Genomic DNA, 10,452 nt, shown 5'->3' on the forward strand with positions numbered 1-10,452 from the left:
ATTTTATTTTATTTTTTTTAAATAAAATAAAAGTAAAATTTCATGTTAAAATATAAGAATGTTTTTTATGACATTTTTAAATCATAACGACTTGATGTTTAATTATTTAATACAAATTGCGCTTGACTGTACATTTTGGGCTCCAATAATAGATTTTTTTTTATTTATGTCCGGTCCCCGTTACTAGAAGAAATAAATGAATCAAGAAACAATGAAAATGTCTTATCATTGTTGGATCTACGCCTGAAAATGTATATTATGTCCTATGTATTCTCTCTTTCTATAGATATCTTTTGCTACCTACTACTAAGTTATAGAAAGCGAGAGAATATATAAAAATGCACTGTCAATGGTAGTAAATGGGCTGGTTATTCAACTGATGTTACATGCAAATATGAAATGGAAATAATTTTAATTCAATTGACCATTGAATGGATTTTTTTATTTATTAATTAATTACATATATCGATATCCATCCTACTTCATAGAATTCATCAGTTACCTAGGTAAGTAAATAAAAAAAAATTTTTTGATATAAAAATATTTATTATAGTCATAATTTTTTTCAAGATCATCATATATTATATAATAATAAAATTATATTAAATTTGGTATTTACAAAGAGTATTCTTTAATCTACTTAATAAGGAAACATTATAATACGAAACTTTACTTAAAAAGCTATAATGACAACTGAGTAATGAGCCTATTTGATTAATACAAAATATCTATTTGACATCCATTATAGGCACTTACTTCCTATAATAAGAACGGGAAAAGTTTATGCATATAAAAAAAACAGACTACGCTATTTCAAACGGTAGGTACCAACAAATAATGGAGCGTTCAATTATGACGTAACGCAATTTTGAAGAATTTTGAATTGTGTTAAGTTCGTGTTTGAACAGTATTTTATTATTTTTTTAAGATTATACATTTTCAAAATGTGACGTCACGATATTTAGTTAGGACCCCTATTACCCACTTGTCACACAATGTCACATTTCCCCGAAATTTATGGATGAACGCATATTTATTGAGAAACATAAAAAAAGAGCGTTGAAGGCAGCAAATATTAATTGCATTTAGGCTTCAGACTCACACTTTACAGTTCCTTACTATATTGTACCTAATCAAATCTACATTCAGACATCAAAGGCATGCATTATAAGTACTCAGATAAGTTTTCTGAAAAAACTTGTCAGTACCACGCGGTTTAGTCATTGGACTCATAACTTTTGGTGAGAGAATTTCACAAAAGAGTTGACTGGTTTCGTTTCCATAATAAAACGGCAATGTATGGAGGTGCAACACGTTCCTGGCTTGTGGAAAATCCTTTAACGGCCGTTTGTATTACAACAACAAATGTAATTAAGTTTTAATCTTACTTTTGTTTAGAATATTTTAGCTACAAACCGTGATTAACTGAAACAGACCTTAGTACATCCGCATAGACTCTTAATTACACTGCAGTGCAATTAACTCTATAATATAGATCAATAGAAACAAACTTGTATATAGTCTATATACAAGTTTGTTTCTATTGATCCTATTGAAAACAGAAATTTCTTATTGTTTTTTGTTTGTTCGGAACATCTCAAACAAAAAACAAGGACCAAAATAGATATTTATATATCCCACAGAAATCGTATATTGCACTGTATTGTAATATAGCAGTCTTCTTACAAAGTTGGTTTTTAATAACTGGGGTTATTTAAAGTTAATAGTTTGGTTCGAGCTTTATTTAGAATAGGTAGATTATATCGTAAATGTAATGTACGGTATAACAAATTTATTTATTTTGGCGCGGTTTAATGAATTGCGGTCGAATAACCTTATTTCCACCAAAAAGAAAATAACTTTCTGATACCGTAGGTAACGATAATTGAGAGAAAAATTAGGTGGTATAATAATTACAGTGAACGATTTAACAGTATTGTTAAAGATTTCTGTTAACAATAATTGTAAATGTTTTGAGTTAAACACACAAAGTTTAGTGCAAATGGGTATTAAAGGATTGTCGACAATCCGAAATAATAAATAGTTACGTAACAAAAACGTTCATAAGGCCATCTTGGTTAGATCTATAGGTTAAAAAAAGGCCGATAAGAAATCATTAGGAAACCCTTAGCTTTGTCATCCATGCAAAATTCAATCCAAAAGTAACTAAGTAGTGAACCTAATTGAAATTAAAGGATTATAGTAAATTTAAATTTTATATGACGGTGTAACAATGTCCCTTGTACTATGACTAATTTAATTAGGCGCGGTGCATTTGAGTGAAAAGGGGAATATTAAAACGTATGATATCCATAGCTTGACCGTTACAGCTGTACTCTACATGGGTACATCGGTTACGGTCAAGCTATAGTCGTTTACTTACTAACAACATTTAGTTACATAAACACTGGTATACTATAAGTATAATATATTTATATAAGTAAACAATTGTTTACTCCCTGTATAGCGGGGGTAAACTAAATACTGTAGTATAAGAAATATACTTTACGCTGTTATTTTAATATTCACTTTTATCACTTTTTAAATTAAACGTTTCATTTAAATAATACCATCAGCTACTTTATTCACAAATATGGGAAACTACCTACAACTACGGGAATAACCATTTGTTAGGAAGTTATCATTACATCGTTCGTGTTCATTCATTATTAGAAAAGGAAAACATTCATTCATTTTACATTTGACTCGTCGCGCGTCGATAGCGTGTCCGTAACGCGCGCTTTTACGTTACGAACACGGTACGGGCTCCCGACGCGCGACGAGTTAAAATAAAATTTAAAACAAACATTTCCCACAGAACATGTTCTTCTTAAAGCCAGTTGATTAATTAATCGTTACTTCATTTAAAAAAACATTAATATGATAAAAAAAACGTTTCGTTTGGGCGACAATTCTCAAAACCTTTTTGTGAATAAAGTGCAGACAATTTAAAGTTTGGCTGTTTATGTTTCACTCTTTTTACGCTTGGCAAAAGCCTTTACGCTGCTTTTTGTGCAGCCTTATTATTTATATCAGCACACACCCAACCAAACCTTACTTGAAAAACCATCAATGTCCCACGCCTAAAGCCGTAAAACGTATAAAATATACCTACATTGCCATGTACAAGTTAAGAAGTAAGGTAAAAACTATCTTAGATAATAATAAGTTAAGAACTAGGTATGTTTACTTGGAACTTTTCATGTCGTTGAAACTGCTGCCCCATTCGACACGGCCACGATCTGCCAAAATATTGTTTGACATTAATTATTAGACATTTGGCATATTGGTCTCTCTATACACTTAAATGAAAAGCTGCATTGATTTTTATGTAGGTACTATTAGAATATTTTTTGATGAAATTTTAAATAAGTACCTTTAATTTAACTTTTTAGCGGTGAAAGTAGTTAGGTATTATCTTTGTGTAATTTATTTGTTCTACGCTTTAAGTAGGTACTATTTTAGAATATATATACATATTTCGATATAGCTATGTATATAGCCATTACATGGTAAAATTGCCTTATTTTAAATACGGCCTACGGAGGCACCCTGTGCTCCTTTCCATAGAGATGAGGATGTAACAGGGACTAACGTCAAGGCGAAGAACAAAATATCAACCAAACGTGGCCTTCGAATCTTTTCGAGACAGTTCTCTGTATATACGGAAAGGGATATATGTAGACGTAAGATTAATAAGGCGCGGTACTAAGCAAACTTTTTTTTTAAACTTACCAGCCCGTAGAGGGGTGGCTGGCTTGTTTATCTTCTCGGTACTTGTAGATTGACGGACCTTCCAGGCAACTGTATAAATAAATTGTAATAATAGATTATTAATACTCAATAAAAATAAGGTGTCTGTATGTAGGTACATTAAAATATTAAAAAAAAAACAAATAGTCGAGGGTTTAAGAGTAACCAAGAAAAACTATTTTTTAAATTCTTGTCTGTCTTTCTGATATGGTGTGTTTTCACAAGTAGATTACATATAATAAGGAGCGTTATCTAATCGTTTAGTTTCGTCAAAATCGGTTACGGGCGAAAGAAATTTTGGCCAATTGAAAATTTATTTCAAGTGAAGCTTGATACAGAGTCGAATGCGGTTTACATAAACGTAAAAAAAATATTTAGATAAAGCTTGAATTCCTACTTTGTTTGACCCAATTCCCTATATTTGTAGTTTTAGAATTAACTATAATTGTAGTTACCGCAGGTTACGCGAAAAGCGACAAACGCGGCACCTAGTATCAAAATATTAAATTTTTACCTTCCTTTGACGTTTTGCACTCTGGCGTGATTTTCCTGAGAATTTTCTTGGTACCTGTGGAAAATTATCATTGTAATATTGCCGTGTTGTTCGCGGCACTTAGTTATTTAGAATAGGACTAAACCATCTTATTCCCATGGATGTCAGGAAGAAAAGGAGCACATTCATCTCTTCCCTTGCAGATTGTAAAAGTCAATCAAGTAAAATAATTATAAACTTGGGGTTCTTCTTTTAATCTATGGGCTAGCAACCTGTCACTTTTGATTCTTAATTCCATGTCCTTTCCTGGATTAAGTGCCAGTTACATACTCACTACACTCTGGAGAGGAACCCGGAGTATGCCATTGACCATGGATCTTGGATTGGGTGAGTTGGGTTTTCACACGAGACGATTCCCATCTGAACTCCGTAACCATTGCAGGTAAACCTGACTTGTGTTGCATCGATCATGGTTAAACTATACTCTGTAAAATATAGCTTGATACCTGCGACATTAGCGAGTACGTTTTAAAGACAGCTATAAGAAATTTTCTCTTGAAAATGTTCAAGTTATTAATTTTTAATAAAACATTTGTATACAAAAATACAAGCTGTTTTCAATAATGAACACGTTCCAATTGAGATACGACTAAAAACCGTAACTAATGTGCCTAAACAGAGTGTAGTTGCCTGCATGTGCAGTGTCCAAGTTTCCTAACGATGTTTTCCCTCAACGTAAGAGCATCGGTATGTGTTCAAACTAATGTACATAGCTTCGAAATTGTTCAGTGGTAGGTACATGGCCTAGGTGGGATTCGAACCTGTGCCTTTCTGCGCATCACGCATTGGTGGCAGTAGTCGAATCGGTAAAGTTACACCACCTTACTCCATCTCAATCGACAGTCTCAATTCCGTCATTATGACATATAGCTGGCCTTAGGTATGGTCTTTTCAAGACTGTTGGCTTTTTTACTCCAAAAGAAAACGTATAAACATTATCATAATTAAATATTCTTTTAGGCGATTGGCTAGCAACCCGTCACTATTTGAATCTCAATTCTATCAAAAAGCTAAACAGCTGAACGTCTTTTCAAGTTTGTTGGCTTTGTCTACCCCGCAAGGGATATACAAAGCGTAAATATAGTCGTGATGATATGTATGTATGTATAAATTAATATTAAATGATATCCCAATCAATAACAAATGTTTTCATTGTTCTTACATTCAAATTTCGCTTTGCGCTCTGGTGCGTTATTCTTTAGAAGGGTGGCGGCATCTGTGCAAAAATATCATAGGCATTTAATACCGAAATAGTGCCGTGTGGTTCCCGGCGCTTTTTAAGGTTATGGGCTAAGAACCTGTCGCTATTTTAATCCAGCCGAACGTGGCTTTTCGATTTTAGCAAGACTGTTGAATCTGTCTAATCAGTAAAATCTGGCACGCCATCTACTTATAGATAGGTATAATAAATGAATTGATTTGATTGGAGGAGAAAAAGTTGAGCAAGTGAAAGAGTTTGTATATCTAGGATCAAAGTTTACATCAGATGGCAAGTGTGATAGCGATATTGAAAGGAGAGTGAACGCGGGGAACATGGTGAATGGAGCTTTGCATGCCTTTATGAGCAGTCAGAAACTATCCAAAAAGGCTCGACTGGCTGTGCATGGGGGCGTGTTGGTCCCGACATTAATGTATGGGAGTGAAAGTTGGGTATGGCAAAAGAGGCACGAAAGCATGAAAGTGGAAATAAGAGCGTTAAGGTAGGTACTCCTTAATCCGGTCACTCAATTTCACACCCAACATACTTGTTGGGTGTGAAATTGAGTGACCGGATAAGGAACAGCGTGATAAGGGAATGTTGTGATGTGAAAGAAGATGTAGTTACAGGAATAGAAAAGTGTATGTTGAGATGGTTCGGTCATGTGGAGAGGATGAATGAAAACAGGTTGACTAAGCAGATATACAAGGAGAGTGTGGAGGGAAAGGTCGGAGTGGGAAGACCTAGACGAACGTATCTTGATCAAATTAAGGACGTCCTGGTAAAGAGTCAGGTCAAAAGTACCCGAAACCGAGCTTGCATGAAGAGAGTTATGAATGTGGATGAAGCGAAGGAAATATGCAGAGATCGTGGCAAGTGGAAAGAGGTAGTCTCTGCCTACCCCTCCGGGAAAGAGGCGTGATTTTATGTATGTATGTATAATAAATGAAGGTAGGTACATAAGAGATTTGGCAAATCTGTGCCACGTACATATACGTACGTCTGACTTTTATAATAAAAATCATTACTGAGAAGTCTCGGTTGTATAATACTCACTAGATGAACCTGTGCTATTCCTCCGCGAGTTGTTGCCTGTGGACGAGCACGATGGAGATGGTGAAACCTGTAACAACCGATTCAAATCCTAGAGGAAACCTACACATACAACTGGATGCTCAACCAGGATATATATTTTCTACTAGCTGTTGCGCACGACTTCCTTCGCCTTAAAAGGTTATTGACAATTTTTCATCCACTCTTTTAAATCCTTCGCCCCCTTTTTTTTGCAATAAAATGTAGCCTTTCTCAGAGACTACTATTTCTGTACTAAATTCCATAAAAATCGGTTAAGTGGTTTGGGCTTGAAGGCGTTACAGACGTTACGTAAAGACGTTATATATGGATGACTAGAGGCTGCCCGCGACTTCGTCCGCGTGGAATCAATCCCGCGGGAACTCCGGGATAAAAAGTAATAGCTTATATGTTATTCTGGGTCTTCAGCTACCTACATACCAAATTTCATCGTAATCGGTTCAGAAATTTTGCGCGGAAGAGTAACATCCATACTGACATCCTTACATACTCACAAACTTTCGCATTTATAATATTAGTAGGATTTTGCGACATGTGGTTAGCTCGCATGGCATAGAAAGGGCTGAGACAAAATATTGTATAAAACACTTACACTCCTAACATCTGCTTCATTATTTTGTTCTTTGAGTTGAAGGTCTTCCTGCAATGAAATAAAAGTTCATTGAAAATTTTTCATCCCCTCTTTTAACCCCTTCTCTCCCCTTTTCCGCAATAAAATTAAACCTTTCTCAGGGACAACTCTATTTCTGTATTACATTTCATCAAAATCGGTTCAGTGGTTTAGCGGATGGTAGGATGATTTTGCGACTTAAAACACTTACTCTCACAACATCTGCTCCAATTCTCTTTTCTTCGAGTTGAAAGACTTCCTGCAATAAAATAAAAATGTTTACTTATGCAGTGCCTTTGTCCAGTCGAATGGGTTTATTCAAAGACGTAACACAACATAACAATATAATCACGTCTATATTCCTTGCAGGGAAGACAGAGTCAACAGTCATCTAATGACTGAACACGTTCAGCTGTTCGGCTTAATGATAGAATTGAGATTCAAACAGTGACAGGTTACTAGCCCATCGCCTAAAAGAGAAATCAAGTATATACCCACCTAAGCCTGTCCCTTAGTCGCCCATTACGACATCCATGGGAAGGAGATGGAGTGGTCTAATTCTTTTTTTTCTTTTGGTGCCGGGAACCACACGGCACTAAAGACCTTATTACTAAGCGGATGCTTAGTAATAGGGTCCCGTTTTTACCTTTTACGTACCCGTGTTACCTAGAAACACGTATACCTTTTACGTATACGTGTTTTTAGTTACAGAACCCTAAAAATTATGACGTATTTTGAATAATCTGTTTTAAATATTTCCTAATAGTGTTACTGATATGTGCTTTATAGCTGTTGTTTGTAGGTTTTATAAGCGCTCAATTCACGAATTCCTAATTTTAGGTTTAAATGATTTTCAGTTTTGGATTACTTGCAATTAAGTATATTCTTAAATTAACATGTTATTCACCATCATCGGTTAATTTTGAATTTCAAAAGAAACATAAGAATTTTTTTGGGACCTATTGAAGTAAATAGTAAAGTAATTTAAGATTGTAGCGTAGTACTTAGTTGCAGAATATGTTAGTAGGTAGGTACCTACTTATACAAAAAAAACAGTTTGCAAAATAATTTTGTAATTTTTTTACCATTGAGTGATTCGTTGGGCGTGGGGTTTTACCCCATTTGGCAGTAATATATCAAGAGAAAGAAATAATGAGCTTAATAAATTGATTTTTTTTTATAATTGTGGGTAAAAAATAAAACTTTTTGAAATAAATTGAACAGTTATTTCAGTACTGGTAGAACTTAATGAGAAAGCTACGTTAGTTTAACGGCTTCATTCATGGTGTTGTCGCATTAATTTCATATTCTAAGCTCACCAGACCCCAGGCACGAATGCAACTGGGAACTCGCTAAGGTGAGAGAGCTTACCTCAGGAATTTCCGTATCAACCGATATGAAATTTGTATCTGAACTTGATGATGGGCATCGTGGCTTAGGAGACACTGTATATAGTATGGTATCGGTGTCTGCACGTTTCAGAGGCTCCGTTGATACCTTGTCTTCTTTTGCTTCTATTTCCTCGCTGATATCTGCAGACTCTGGTTCAGTTTCTTCAAGTAGTTCTGGTAGCATATTAACATTTAAGTTATCTTCGGCCTCATTGTTCTCGTCCTGTTTTGTTAAATTAAAGAACGGAATAGTTTCTATAAACTTATTCCAAGCTGTAATTTGTTCCGAAAATTGTGTTATGGTGTCATTTTGTTTTATAATAACTTCCTCCAATTCGTCAACTTTCTGAGCAAGGAAGTCTACATTTGCTTTAATCATCATTATTGATTTATCTAAAGAAGATAACGGACCCATTTTGTTTTTAAACATTTTGAAGTGAGAGAATAACGTGTAGTACCTATAAGATAACCACCTTGACTAACTAGTAACTCCGCAGTAAATGACGACTTGTCTTTGAGTGTAAGCGACGGGTAGACGTGATTTTTCTTAAAGATGTAGTCGTTAAGTGGTGCATTGATATCTAGGTATAATATTAGGTCCTTACATATGAAATTGGCGTTTGGTATAGGTGGAAGACGAATATTTTTTAATAATAATATATTTATTTATTCAAAGTAAGAACCATTATCTATGCATTTTTGCATTTGCATTATTATGTATGCAGAGATCGTGGCCAGTGGAAAGATGTAGTCTCTGCCTACCCCTCCGGGAAAAAGGCGTGATTTTATATATGTAAGCACTTTTGCCATCTCATAGGTATGTAGTTAATTAATCCCTTTACTAAAAAAAAACAATCATCTTTAAAGGTGGTTTGCCCTATCGGCGTTGAGTTTTTCTCTTACCTAAAAGAAGAAGTTATCCAAATTTCGAAAAAAATGGTAATCTGTTGGAGCACGGTCCGGGGAGTACGGTGGATGTCTTAGACATTCCAATAGGCATGATGACAAGTTTTTTGTTTTGGGCTTAATTTAGTTTCACAACAACTAAAACATTGGTCAAATAACGGCATCAATAAACAATAAACTACCTGAGATATACGAAGTAACATAACACATTATTTGGACTAGTCCAAAACGCCCCTTACAAAACGCTACTCGAGTGTGTCGTCACACTAGAGTTACTTGTTCGCGAAATGAACTCCATTTGTATGGCAGCTACCTTTATTATTGCGTTTATGAATATGATGTCTTAATAAAAGTTATTGCAAATTGTATTTATTCACTCCTGGCATAGTTATTTTTAAATAATTTCGAATTTTTTCAATGGACTTTCCCATCGTACCTACTTTGAAAGAATATCTATAAAACGTATAGGGTGTCACAAATAAAACTAAAAATTCACGTAACGTATTTAATTACGTGTATTCTATCATGTTATTAAATCATTAATATTGTTTTGAGACCTCGTCACCATCCCTATTGAAACTCATCTAATTTGGTAGCTGTCTGTTGTGCAGTGGTGTCTAGCGTTGTCGTGAGCGGCAGTGGCGTGGAGCGATTGACCAGCCTCGTTTGTTCAGCTGCTAGCTTTTCCATCATATTTTGCAATTGCTGACAATTGACGTCTGTCGTATCGGCTGGCCAGATTTGAGAAAACGGTAATGGAGGACACCGCTACTAGTCCACCACACGCTTACAAAACCTGTGAATTTGAATCATATTTCCACCATTAAACCATACTATGTATGTGTATCGAACTGATCGAATCGACCAGTAAATTACGGTGGTTTTTCCCACCTCCTGGCTTTAGTCCCGGTTGCATCCTCACCTCTCTGGAGAGGAGCCCTGGGTATGC

Source organism: Amyelois transitella, chromosome 15 (assembly GCF_032362555.1).
Source record: "Amyelois transitella isolate CPQ chromosome 15, ilAmyTran1.1, whole genome shotgun sequence".
NCBI classification, from domain to species: domain Eukaryota; kingdom Metazoa; phylum Arthropoda; class Insecta; order Lepidoptera; family Pyralidae; genus Amyelois; species Amyelois transitella.